This window comes from Rhinolophus ferrumequinum, chromosome 18, assembly GCF_004115265.2.
Source record: "Rhinolophus ferrumequinum isolate MPI-CBG mRhiFer1 chromosome 18, mRhiFer1_v1.p, whole genome shotgun sequence".
Classification (NCBI taxonomy): domain Eukaryota; kingdom Metazoa; phylum Chordata; class Mammalia; order Chiroptera; family Rhinolophidae; genus Rhinolophus; species Rhinolophus ferrumequinum.
The window spans coordinates 10,065,030-10,078,737 of NC_046301.1; positions in this window are offsets into that span (position 1 = coordinate 10,065,030).

Consider the following 13,708-nt stretch of genomic DNA (forward strand, 5'->3'; position numbering starts at 1 on the left):
CCATCTATCTGGGTTATTTGAAAGACAGGAGCCACCACTCTCCCCACCACCTTTTCTTCAGGCCCAGATTACTGATGGAAGTTATTTTAATGGTGTTTCTTAGAGAAACTTTTGTTTATTTCAAAGACAGTAAGAATATTTATTTGCAGTACTGTATGTTCAGGATGTTTTACTATCTTGGATATATAGAAAGTTCTCAGATTCTAGACAGGCATCTTTTATTTTCAGTTGACTTGCAGCCCCATTTTTAGTGCGCCGAATAAAGATTTGTCCTGAAATTCAGCACACTTCTCAATTCGTTATTAATGTGCAGCTGAGGGGACCCTAGGGGGCACAGAGCCTTGAATTCATACTACCAAGTGCTTAAGTAAAAATTCTCTAAACATCCTTTGCCCTCTGGTCTCCTCTTTCTCCACATTCTATATTCCTGTCCCAGTTGGAATAAAGTCTGTGAAAAGCAGATATTTGACATTGACTTTACCCTCTGTCCAAATTCAGTGCCTGGAGAAACACGTCTGAGAGTATTCCGATGAACTTTCCGTTGACATTTAAAATCCACTAGACACTATGCTGTTCCCAAGAGGAGCTCTGCTATTGGGGCAAAAATCTAATTTGGCTGTCACAAAATGTAGAATAAATTTGGACATTAAGAAAAATAGAGATCTTTAACTCTCTGGTTAGCAATAATATTGTCTGCAAATAGGAGTCATCGTTTCTCAGGATGCTATAGGGCCCTGGGAGAAATCCAGGCAATCCTTGAAAGGAAGAAATGTTAGTAGTCCAATAATACTGGAAGGAAATACAGAGTGCCATGAGGTTCGATAACAGATGGGGTCTATGTGCCTTTGGAAGGCCAATGGAAGATGCAAACAAGAACAGGAACACCAGAGAAAATAAAGTCTCCCAAGAGGATGAAAAGCCTCCTGAATGGCCCTGGTGGAGAGGAACCTCGACTGCCATCCTCATCTTCATGTGTGGCTCCTGGCTACTGGGAACAAAAAAGAAGAATCAGGGTACAGACCAGCGATGGTAGACAGGAAAAATAGTGGCTCTGCTCACCAACAGCTGAGAGGATATTTAGATTCTCTGAAGCCTTGGCACGTACTCTGCAGGCTTTGGAAACCTAGGAGACTTAAAATCAATGTGAATAACCCCCAAAGTTTTACATAGAGGTTCAAAAAAGTAATATTTCTGCCAAGGTTGTTATGAGTGGATAGGTTTTGAATGACTCACACCTCCCAAGATTTCTGTTACTACCTCCTTCAATTTTAATATATGTGAAATTAATACCGTGTTTCCCCGAAAATAAGATCTAGCAGGACAAGCAGTTCTAATGTGTCTTTTGGAGCAAAAATTAATATGAGACCCGGTATTGTATTATATTATATTATATATGACCCGGTATTATATTATATTATATTATATTATATTACATTATATATTATATTACATTATATATTATATTATATCATATTATATTATATGACCTGGTCTTATAGTAAAATAAGACTGGGTTTTATATTAATTTTTGTTTAGACGCATTAGAGCCAATGGTCTGGCTAGGTTTTATTTTTGGGAAAACACGGTATATTGATATTTATCTTGTTAATTAAGCTTTTGGAATTTCTTGTAATGATGCCAGATTTAAAAAATAACATATGAAATATATTTGAAATATGTATACAAAACACTTTTCCTAATTAAAATGTTTCCATATAGTAAAATGTCTCCAAGAAGTTTAAAATCCTACGAAATCCTAAATTATTAAGACTCAAATTTCTCGCTGGCCATAATAGAAGGTATTAGAAAGAAAAGACTATTTGCTTTGCCATCTGCCTCTGATATAAAGATCAATTAGTTCACTTCTGAACATATCAGAAGCTCTCTATAAGTATGTGGTAAACTGAATATACTTAAATAGAATGGAATGAGAAGTTAGAAGCATGTCTCAGTTTAACAATAAGTTTATCTATACCTTTAAACTGTGTGCAATACTCTGGTTACTTTGGTAAATTCTGGAGATTCAATACAAAACAGGATCTCTCATAATAATGCTATTTTTTCACTACCTATTAAGGAAGGTAGATTTAAGAAAGAACAAATAATATTTTTCTAAATACAATAAAAAATAGGTCTAACAATATTTTGTAAAGAGGAAGTCTGTGTTAGAGAAAGATGGGGTTAGGAAAAAAGCTTTATAGAGTAAGTGTGGTAAAGAAAGAACAGTCATTACACAGTCAAGGATAGAGTGAGGGCATTTTAGATGGAGGGAAGCGTTTATTCTGAAACAAAGCAGCCAAATGGCAATGTGAGTTCCTGGAAGTACAAACAAACCAGCATTGCAGTGGTTATCCTCAAGGGAGAAAAAGAAGCAGATCATAGAGAATCTGCTTTTATACTATGGTAAGAAGCTTGACGTGGGGCCATTCACAATGAAACACTGTTGAAGTGTGGACATCTTGAGGGCACGGCAGGCTCTTTTTTCATTTTGAATCCCTACAGTCCAAACAGTGTGTGGCATGTATATGAGCTACAGATTTTTAATTATTTACTTTTGTTATTTGTTTTTAGTGACTGAAGAAGTGGATAGGTGGCTAGATCAAGGGTTTTTATTGGAGTGATATAGACATGTATCTTACATTTACCTATTTGACTGTAAAGTGTAATATATAGTAGGACATTTTAAACCTGGAAATAGGGAAAACAGATACGAAGCTAATAAAATAGTCCTTGTGAGATAGAAGATTGTAGATTAAGTTAATGCCAGTGAGGTGGACCAAAGAGTATAGATTTGTTCCATATTAAAGAAATGTGATATTTGGTAATGTGTTGGAAATGGGGCTTCCGGGAGAAAGGGAAGCAGAAGGTAATTCATGTTTTCTGACCTAAATGACCAAATGAGATTATCACCATCAAATGTAGAGATTGCAAAAGAAAAAATGGGCTAATGGAGAAAGAAATGTTCGGTGTAAGTCATGCATTGAAATGACTAGTACTTATGCTATCTGAACTCAAAATCATGTATTTGGTCAGTTTGAATGGAAATCGGAATTTGAAATTTATTTTGTTAGCTCCTGAAAATCACCACTTGTGTTTGAATGCACGAGTATACAAGTGGCAACACGGCCATTTTGAATTCTGATATAATTTATGACTTAGTAGTTTCATATATATTGGACTGGACCCAGCTTATCTACCCAGCTTATCTACCTACAGCAATAAACTGGGTTTTCCAAAAGTGGACATATACCTCACCAGGTCAATAAATGTGGACTCTGAACTTTTATAAAGAAAATTGTTGAAACAGATCTTCTCAAATGTGCTAGAAATCATTTGGTGTTAATTCCTTGCACTGGTTGCTGATGTGTACATATACTTTTCCATTCAAGGCAAGTACTTTTAGGGGTCCGGCAATGCTGTGGCAGATAGGCTCCATGGATGTTTCTCTCCACATTGCATGTCTGTACTTTGAACTGGTTTGTCATTTCAGTGAATTCTATAAACAACTGTAGAGTTCTTCTATCAAGAGTGTGAAACCATTGTGAGAATTCAGGAGAGGAGGAGGAAAAGACACAAAAGATTCAGTGAAAGGATTAGAAAACAAAGCCTCATGTAAAAAAATGATAAGTACTTTGGACAGACAGGAATGACTTCAGATAATGAGGAAATGCATTAGTGGGAACTCAGAAGTGTCATTCACACTCGGAACAGGACAGGCTGCCACGGAAACTCTGACACTTATTTTCTTTACTTTCATGAGGAGATGCTTGGTTTCTTTCCGTACTAACATTATAATATCACATTCAAAACATTAGTCACATTTTATGGAGGCATTTATGGGTAAAATATAGAGAAATTATTCAAATTTATGGAGACATTTATAGCTAAAAAACAAAAAAAAGTGCTCAGTTACTAAAGAAGCACAATTCAGAGCTATATAACTTAAATTTGCATTATAATTTTCAATAAACATGGATTTTTGCTTAGGGATAGACTTGGAATCAGTAGCAATTATATTTTATTTTTGCATGTTTGTATGAGAAATAGCGTAATAAACTTAGATCTTAAAATTCCTCTGAATAACAAGTCCAGTAAGTGTGCTCTAACACAATAGTAATAGTCATAGCAATGACCACAGAAAACAGAATTTGAGATCCAGCCATAAACTTACTACAATGGGGGTGCTGCGTTTAGAAGATATACTTCTGAGATTCAGGACATCCCATTGCAGTCAAATATTTAAAACAATGATACCATTATCCTTCCTACTTTTCACACTTCCAAAACTTTATCTTAACTTTTGTCTTGCTAGAGCTTTGTCTCATATAATGTTTCCTAAATTCCTAAATAGGAATTTAGTTTGCTTATTTGTATATCTGATGAACATTAAGGATACTTCCCCTTAGAAAAATGTTAATATGCACAGTATTTTGCTTAAGATTTAAGAGAGATGATATGATAGCACCTCCTGAAACCTATCCAGAGAGTTCAGATCAAGAATTTTTAAATTACAGTTTTTCCTGGGAGGATTAGAATCCCCCCTTATCAGCTTATTTCTTACTTCTCAATCAGTTTTCCGATACCTCACCTAGAACAGTCTTGATTTACAGTCATATTGTGGGTGTGTTTATTGAAGTGGAATTGGGAATTGTTGTTATGTCCAAACGATGTTTTAGCTCATGTCACTTTATACAATCCTCTGAGATCCAAGTCTGTTTTGAAGCTGACATGAGCTAAAAACTTCCACACAGTCTATGTGGACAACTCTAAGAGTTAAAGACTCCAGGACCCTGTCGTGGGGGTGGGGGGGCGGGGGTGGGGGCACCATCTGTGAGATTTACCTCCGGAAGCCTGATCAGGTTCTCACAGTAAATACTGCAGAAAACGTCCTTTATGGTTCTGGCAGGAGCAGAAGAAAAGAGGACTTTTGAAATAATCCAGAGGCCTCTGTTCTTCCTAACAAACCTGCTTCAGGAGAAACAACCGGAACCTAAGCTGCTGGGGTACTATATTAGCCTAACTGGCCCAGGGGAAGGGAAATACCCCAGCCCAGTGAGCCCTGGCCATGCTCTCCCACTTAAGGAGGGAGAGAAAACGGGCCAAGTTTCTAGTCCAGAGACAGAAGCTCACTAAAAGCCTGAACTCTAATCACAGACGCCTCCCTCCCCTCACACTTCATCTGCATGTTACTAAGCCCTGTTGACAGCAGTTCCTTTTACCTGCTCCATCATCTCCAGCATCAAGAAACAATGACAAGGCATGCCAACAGGCAAAAAAAAAAAAAAAAAAAACACAGCTTGAAGTGACAGAGCAAGGATCAAAACCAGACATGGCAGGGGTGTTGGAATGATCAGACTGGGAATTTAAAGCAACTATGATGAATAAATTCAAGGCTCTAACGGATAAAGGAAAACAAAGCAAAGAAACAGGTGGCCGATGTAAGCAAAAGAGATGAAAATCTCAGAAAGCAAAAAAAATACGTTAGATTCAAAGTGCTGTGACAGAAATGAAGCATGCCTTCGATGGCTTATTAGTAGAGTGTACGTGGTTGAGGAAAGGATACCTGAGTTAGAGAATATATCGATAGAAGCCTCCAAAATTGGAAAGCAAAGAATACAAAGACTAAAGAAAGAAACAACAACAAAAACACTGATTAACAAAGGGCTGTGGGACAACAGGGCAGAAGGACTTTGCAGACATGATTCAGGATCGTGAGATGGGGAGATTATCCTGCATTTTCAGGGTGGGACCAATAAGAGGGAGGCAGGAGGGTGAGAATGAGAAGAGAGGTGAAGATGGAAGAAGAGGCGGTGTGTGAGTGTGTGTGTGTGAGTGAGTGTGTGTGAGTGTGTGAATGAGTGTGTGTGTGTGAGAGAGAGAGAGAGAATGAGAGAGAGAGAGAGAGTTAGGTAGAGAGACAGAGACAGATTGGAAGAAGCTACGCCACTGGCTTTGGAAATGGAGAGAAAGAAGGGACACTAACCTAAACTGTTAACCAAGAATGTAAGTGGTTTCTAGAAACTAAAAAGGCAGGGAACTGGCTTCTTCCCTCAAGGTCTGCAGAAGAAACCGGCCCTGCCAGCACCTTTACATGAGCCCAGTGAGACTGAATTTGGACTCCAGACCCGTAAGAGAATAAATCTCTATCGTTTAGATCACCAAGTTCGTGGTTATTTGTTACAGCAGCAACAGGACACTAACACTTTACCTCAGTATGTCACAGTGTGACCAGAGGTCTAGTAGGGGTCTAGTAGGGACACACTGGACACAGGGGTCTAGTGTGTGTGTGTGTGTGTGTGAGTACACGTGCATGCAGTGTGCATACATACTGGGATGCCAAAAAAATGTATACAAGTGGACCCTTTGGTCAACGTTGCTCAAGCAGTAGTTTGCCATAACCAAAAGTATCTGGACGCTGATTGGAACCACTTTGAGCATCTCTTGTAATTGCAGAAGTCAAACATGAGTTGTATGCATCTTTTGTTATCCGTATATATTATTACAATTAACATAGTTTTTTTCTTTCTTAAAAAAGTGTATGCATTTTTTGGCACCCTCTGTATATGCAGACACACTGTATTAACAAGAAGTTGTAAAAATGAAACAAAATAAAGTGCAGCGGTTGTGGTAGCTCGAAGTAGGAGGGCACTGACTGCCTACAAGATTAACAACAAACTCAAAGAGGGATGATGCCGTTTGAATTTATACTTAAAGAGTATATATTAATAATAAATGATGTGGCAAAGCATTCTGGGCAAATGTGACAGCGGAATTAAAGGATGGGACCGTAAAAGTGTAGGGTACATGGGAAAAAGTAAAGTTACTACAGATATTGTTTAAAAGTATGTTTGTGTGTATCCTATGGGACAGACAAAGGGTGGGAGTGACTGGATTAAGACCAGAGAATTAGGTCGCAGAGAACTTTCTAAGGGTTTTGGATTAGTATATGATAAGGAGATTGGACATTTTTATTTGGCAATCAGGAAAAAAACTCAAGTTTCTTAATTTAATATTTATTTTTATTAAAGTATCCTCTGTCCAGTGTAAAATGAAAATAATGAAGCATGATATTTCATTGCCCTCCTCGCCCCCATCAAATTCCTGCTTCTTGAAGTCAGGCACGTCTGCCCTTTTATTTTCCTTCCGATGTTTACCTCCGTAATTCCAAATAGTGACTGTGCTACAGATTTATATTTTTCAATAGAAATTTTCGTATCTTCGTTAAAAGGAATATGAAGATTAAACTCCCTTACACACATCCCTCCTCCTGCAGTACTCCCACTATAATTAAATTACGATTTCTAAAAATTAATAGGCATTTAGTGTTTACGTTGTTTGACTTTGTATGCCTTATTTATACTGAACCTCTTCACTCCAATTATATCTCTTTTCTTTATTGTAAGTATTAGTGTTTTATATCGACTCTACACCTAGCATTACTCAGCTGCCAACATTCTGATTGAATTAAAAACTGTAAAACTTCCCTTGCAAGGCTCACAGTTCAGTTCCTCTTCTTTTCTCCTGGGAGACATTCCTCCTGAGGCCTCAGACTTTCTGCTGCTGTCTGGACAGGCTGAGCTCTGCATTGTGATGCATTTGTGACTTTCTGTTTTATCACACAAACTAGGATATCTTGGAGAGTGAAGGATGTATTATTAAAATTACATCAGTACAAGTGTAAACCAAGGCTGCCTGGCCCTAGCTAGATGCCCTCTGTGTCTTGCCTTTTTATTTTCCTGCATCCAGTACTGCATCTCTTTCTCTTTCTTGGTATTTTTATTTGTTTTTATTTGGTCTGTTCTCCAGTGTCTTCTGAGAATTGTGCACGAGCCTAGACTTCTCACTTTCCATTGTGGTTTGCCCTGGTATAGTACTGGAGAGGATGTCATTTCCTATCAGAATTCTGAGGACATTTCTTCATGCTTTCTGAGCTTCATGGTTGGGGGTGAGAAGTCTGAGCTATTTGGAAACCCAAGTCTTTGTATTAAACTATTTTTTCATTTTCAGGAAGATGTATGTATCTTTTGCCTCTGATGTCATTACATATTACTATATATAAGCTCTCTCTCTCACCTCCGGAAACATTGATGACTTTCTACTTATACTAGTTCTGAAAGTAGAACTGAGGATAATGTTCATTCCTGATGATTAGCTGAGAATGGACTTTTGGAGCACCTACCTTCTCTTCTACATTTCCTTACTAATGAAGAAGAAAAATTCGATAGTACTTAAGCATAGTTGCTTGTAATATATAATTTGTAAAAATATAAGACAGTTGGAGTAACTGTCATTCATTGACTACTAAGATACTGGGATACTCCTATAGCATCCCAGAAGTGATTCTAGAAGAGTTCTGTGTATCCCTCAGCATCATCCCTTCCCACTTTCTTAAATGAAAACAAACAAACAAAATTCTTAAGGATTATAAATTTGAAGGCAAAAATTAAGAGCTATCCCATAAGTGGTGTCAATTTGCTCATTTAGAATTGTTTTGAAGGGATGTCACTGTCCCAGTGGACTTGTCCAGAGACGAGAGGTCTGTGACCCCCATCCCACATCTCGTCCTCTCCCCCTTCCTCCCTGTGATCGCCTCTCTCTCATCTTTAGTTCTTTGTCCCCTTTGGGGCTTTTCTTTCTAAAAAGAGTATAAACAGGTAGAATCATAAAGAGGTAGATTGGAGGTAAAATACATTTGTTGATGTAGGGGAGTTTTGACTTGGTGAAATTTATTGTAAAAAATGTTATCCAAAGCTTTAATCCCTGTCTGCAAACTCATTGATGAAGACAGTGTGCTCAGCTTGTAGTTGTTCCCGAGTAGGCAACTTGTTTTGACAGGTTTGCTAAAGTCCCAGAACTCCCTTTTTTTCAAGTCCTGGGTTAGAGTTGGACACAATTACACTTTGCACGAATTTGGGAGGTGAAAGTGATACAATAGCCATAAATCTCTAACGACCTTTCAGGTAGGTACAATGAAAGACAGACACACAAGTGCCCAGTGGGTCACAGCTTGTCTTGCTGTCCTGTTTCACTTTGAGGTCTTCCTCCTGACTGTCAGCTTCACCGACCCACCCCAGTCACACCACTGCACACGAGGGTGGGCCCACAGAGGCAGTGGCCACACAGAGCCAGCAGTTTTCCATGTACGGCTTCGCCAACCGTCCTTAATGGTCCATGCTCTGCTTCCCAAACTTCCCTTTCAGATCCTACCTGTCCACTCACACATGGGCTTCAGGAGGTCTGATTTTCCCTTTTCTCTGATGTAACTCCCCCTCTAGACCTTTACTTACCTACCTCCGCTAACAATTGCGTAAGATCTAATTTCATTATAAGTCTTTAGTTTAAAGCTATCAGAATGGTTCTGCTTCTCTAGTATTACCCTGGATATTACCTTCAGCCAAGTCCATTGTTTACCATCTTTCATATTATTAGGTTTTAGCTCAACACGCAGTTGCCATCTAAAGACTGTATTTCTTCACAGCCTTGCTTGAAGTTGGGACCTGTAACTAAATTTTGATATGAACAAGGATATATGCAATTTCTTTTTTATTTACTTAAAATTGACTTGGTCTCCGCATTCCCTGTCTCCTGTCCAATGAGACTGAATATGACATATGGTGACCCAACTGTAACATGAAATTACGGCCATTTTTAGAGCGTGGTAGAGCAACTAGAAAGAATGGGCCCAGATCACTGAATGATTGCTGGAGCCAAGCTGTACTGCTAGCATGGGTCTCCCACCTCTGTCTAGTCATGTGAGCATAAATGCAACTCTATTCTCTTTAGATTTCTTAGCTCAACAAACATAGCCATACACTGAATATTATGGGCAATGTCACTAAACCCTAGTGATTTTTATGGTTTTTCTGTGGAGCTCTTTAGGTATTCTCCTGTTGCTGCTTGTCCTCCCTGAACATGTACTTTTTGAGTCCAGGGCACATGTGTGTACACATGTGTACACACACACACACACACACAGACACACACACACACTTATACATATACCGAATGCCGAAGGATGAGGAATGATATCTCAGACCAAAGCAGAGATTATATTAAAAGCAGGTAGGTATGTACCAGACATTTAGCCTGAAGGCTTTGGCTAGTATTTCCTAATGAAATAAGCTATTTTGACTAAGAAATGCTAAGTTTCTGCAGGGAAGCTCATCATGAACAAGGTTTCCTTGATTGTCCTAGAGGTAGGCTAGTATTACGATCAAGATGTTTTTTAAAATAGTGTACATTTACTTAATGCAGTTATTACTTAGTTTTTATAACCATGGTTATACACATGCGCATTGTTCATTTGTATTTGGTTTAAAGTTTCGAAGTGACACCTGTTTCTAAGGAAGAAGGAATGTCAATTCACATTTGGGTTAAAGCCAAATTTCAGAAATGACAAACTTGCCGGCAGCAGATTTAGCAGCAGAGAGCACCTTGTAGAGCAGGAGAGAACCATCACATCTATCTTTAGTTTCAATACCCAGTGGCTGTGCTGTCTACAGATACAGTGGTGAGAAAATATTGAAAAACTAAGGGTGCCACCTCAAAAACTAAAGAGCAGGGTAGTGTTGGAAACCAGGCGTCGCACCAAACAAAAGTTTGGCAACAGTAATATGAGTTGAAGTGACATGCAAACAATTCTAGATTATTAGCTATCATGGCCAAAGCTCCAGGAGTCATAAAATATGCCCGTTTATGGTGGGAAATTGATGCTTGTAAAGAGACTAGAATAAGGTGAGACGTTGAAGCAAGTCCACGAAGCATGAGACACAATATACTTCAGATTAAATAGACTTGAAACACTAGAATGCTCCTTGTGATTAAAATAATTAAACTAGAGCAATTGAGATGTAAAACCAAGGTGAATGCTCTTTGTGAAAGCAACGTAGCCTTCATTTTCCCAGTCAAGGATGCATGGCACTCTCTGTTCTAACAGAGAAGGAACTTGGTGCCAAGCCCTGGCCCAGGGCTGCCTAGCAACCGCCTCCTCTAGGAAGGGCAGTGTATAAACTAATCTCTTTGGTAAGCATTTGTAGCTATTAATTTAATTAGCAAAGGCAGCGTAGCATGAATGATCCTTGTGCAATAGCAAAATATTAATGAAGATTTTGAAATGCTAACCTTGAGTAGACACATTGGAGACTGTGCCCTAGTCATAGCGGGCCAGGAAAAACTCATTAAAAAAATAAAAAGTAATGCAGTAAACTTTCTCCTTTGCAGTCAGACTCTATGAGGTTTCAGGAAGAGAGTACAGTTGAAATTTTCTTCTCTCTTCTCATTGCACAGAAACGTGTTGTCTGGCTGTGAAAGTGGAGAGTGAATGAGACTTTTTCTAGCTCTAAAATTCTGTGATTCCTAAACACAGTTTTAATTATCCTATTCCTTAGAAGACACATGGTTTTGCCAACATAGCAGTCCTCAAGACAAACTATTATCAGATACCGTGCAAAGACTATGAACGCTCCTCTTTTTAGCTGGCGAGAAGGTAATTGTTCAGTGATAACAAGAAATGTTCTGTGGCTTTGTCTCCAGGTGTTCAGTCCCCACCAGGCTCCTGCCCACACCTCTCCATTTCAATTTAATAAAAGACAGTTGTGTTACAGATGTTTCAGAAAGTCAAGTTCCACCAAAGCAGATCACCTAGTGTTTTATGTATTTTCTAACTACTTTTTCCTTTGGCAAAATGCTTCAATGAGTAGTAGATCTTGACCTCGCAGAAAACATTATGTGGTAAAGCTTCAATGTTGTCTCAAGCTGTAACAAAGATACACTGGAAAAAAAAAATTAAAACCTCCAAAATCTTTCTTTTGCTCCTCTTTTTGCCCCCCCCCCTTAATTGAAGGATGGAATTCAACAATATTTTAGTTTCTGCAAAGAAAACCAAAATCTGCTCATTTTTTCCTCTGGCTACTACTGTGAGAATGATGGCCTTCTGTTTTATAAGAGGATCTGAAGTTTAAAATTGGTCTGTAGGATGCTTGTGCACTGATTATGAACCAGGCCAAGGATGTTAAATGCCTGGAGAAAAATCTTAAGTCAAAAGGATAGAAAAAACAACCATTAGAGTAGCAGACAAGGTTATTTAAAAATATGAAGTCAGTAGCTTACCTCTGAAAATGTCATTTTTCCACGGGCTGGAAGGAAATGTGTGTGTGTGTGTGTTTATGTGCGTGCATGTCCTAATACCTAGCTCTATGCTTATGTGTTTATGTGTTATATACAATTATAAAAATAGTTATTTAACTGAAACTAACTCCCCTAGCTTCAATTCTCTACTTGCCAACAATATTTAAGAAAACAAAGAGGTGCAGAGGCACACAATTCAGTTTTTTCAAGTACCTGTTTGGCCAAGAGATCAATAAAATCAACTGATTTTTTTCAAATTATGGATCCAAAATGAAATGCTTATCTAGAGATGCATTTGTCTAACTGTTCAATGTGTTCTCCTCAGACGGTGTTCTTGGGCCAATAGTAGCATCAATGTCACTTGGGAAATGGCAATTATTGGGCCCCTTCCCATATCTAAGGAAGCAGAAACTCTGGAGATAGGGTTTAGTCATCTGTCTCTTAAGAAGCTCTCCAGGTAATTCTGATGCATGCCGAAGTTGGAGAAGCACTGGTTTCCTCTATCATGTGATATGTATCATACATGTGTCTAATAAAAAAAATATTTTTTTCACGATAGCCTGGCAACTGTTATAAATATAATAACATCATTACTTCAGATAGGTTACATTTAAAATAATTTTTAAAACGCTTTTCTTATTTCATTTTTTTTTGCAATTCACATAGTTCCCACAGAGTCACAAGATACTAGAAACAATAGTTTTAAAAAGGGAAGAAAAACTGACACCCAGAGATAACCCACAAACAGCATTTTGTTAAAGAATGTTCTAGACGCATCTCTGTGTGTACAAACCTATACTTGTACAATAATGATCCATGGTGTTTTTTTGGGGGGTAAGTTTTTAATATTTTTGCCAAAGTATGAATTAATGACTCCTTTAGTGAACTCCTGCTAGGTTATATGTAAACTAAAGAAGTCTCCAAATCTCAGCATCATACACTCGTGATTTGACTCGCATGAAATCTACCGGTAGGGTGTGTGTGGCTGGTCTGAGCTCCATGAATTGCTTATATTAGGCCCAGCCGTATCTGGATTATACTATTCTCATTTGTTTGATTCTTTATTTTATAACTTTAAATAAAAACAATTGAACTCATATCTATGAATTTATTAGCTTCATATCTGAAGCAATACTTTTTATTCTTTATATGAAGGATGAAACAAGTTTCAGCCTTACACTTCCTCTTCCAGTTATCTTTCCAGATTTTGGTTAGTCTGTTTTACGTTGTTTATCTCAGACTAGTTTGTTCTTTGTAATCCCATAGTTTTTCATTCATGAACCTTGAAATCCACATTCTGTATTATACCCGTACTTTTTAAAGATTTTCAGATTTAGTTCTTTGCTAATGCAGAATTAAAACGTGCCATTTATTTTTGATGTCCCATGCCCCTGATTGTGCCTTCTTTATTCTGAGCTATCTCTGGCTGGGTTGTACCAATAAGTAAGCCTTTGGGGAAGGAAGTACTGTAAGGAGGACAGCACTGAGTCCTCACACATATGAAACTTCCTTCACATTAATGTTACAAGTGAATTTATGATATTACTGGCATAGAATAGAATTGAAGCAGTTTTTCCCACTC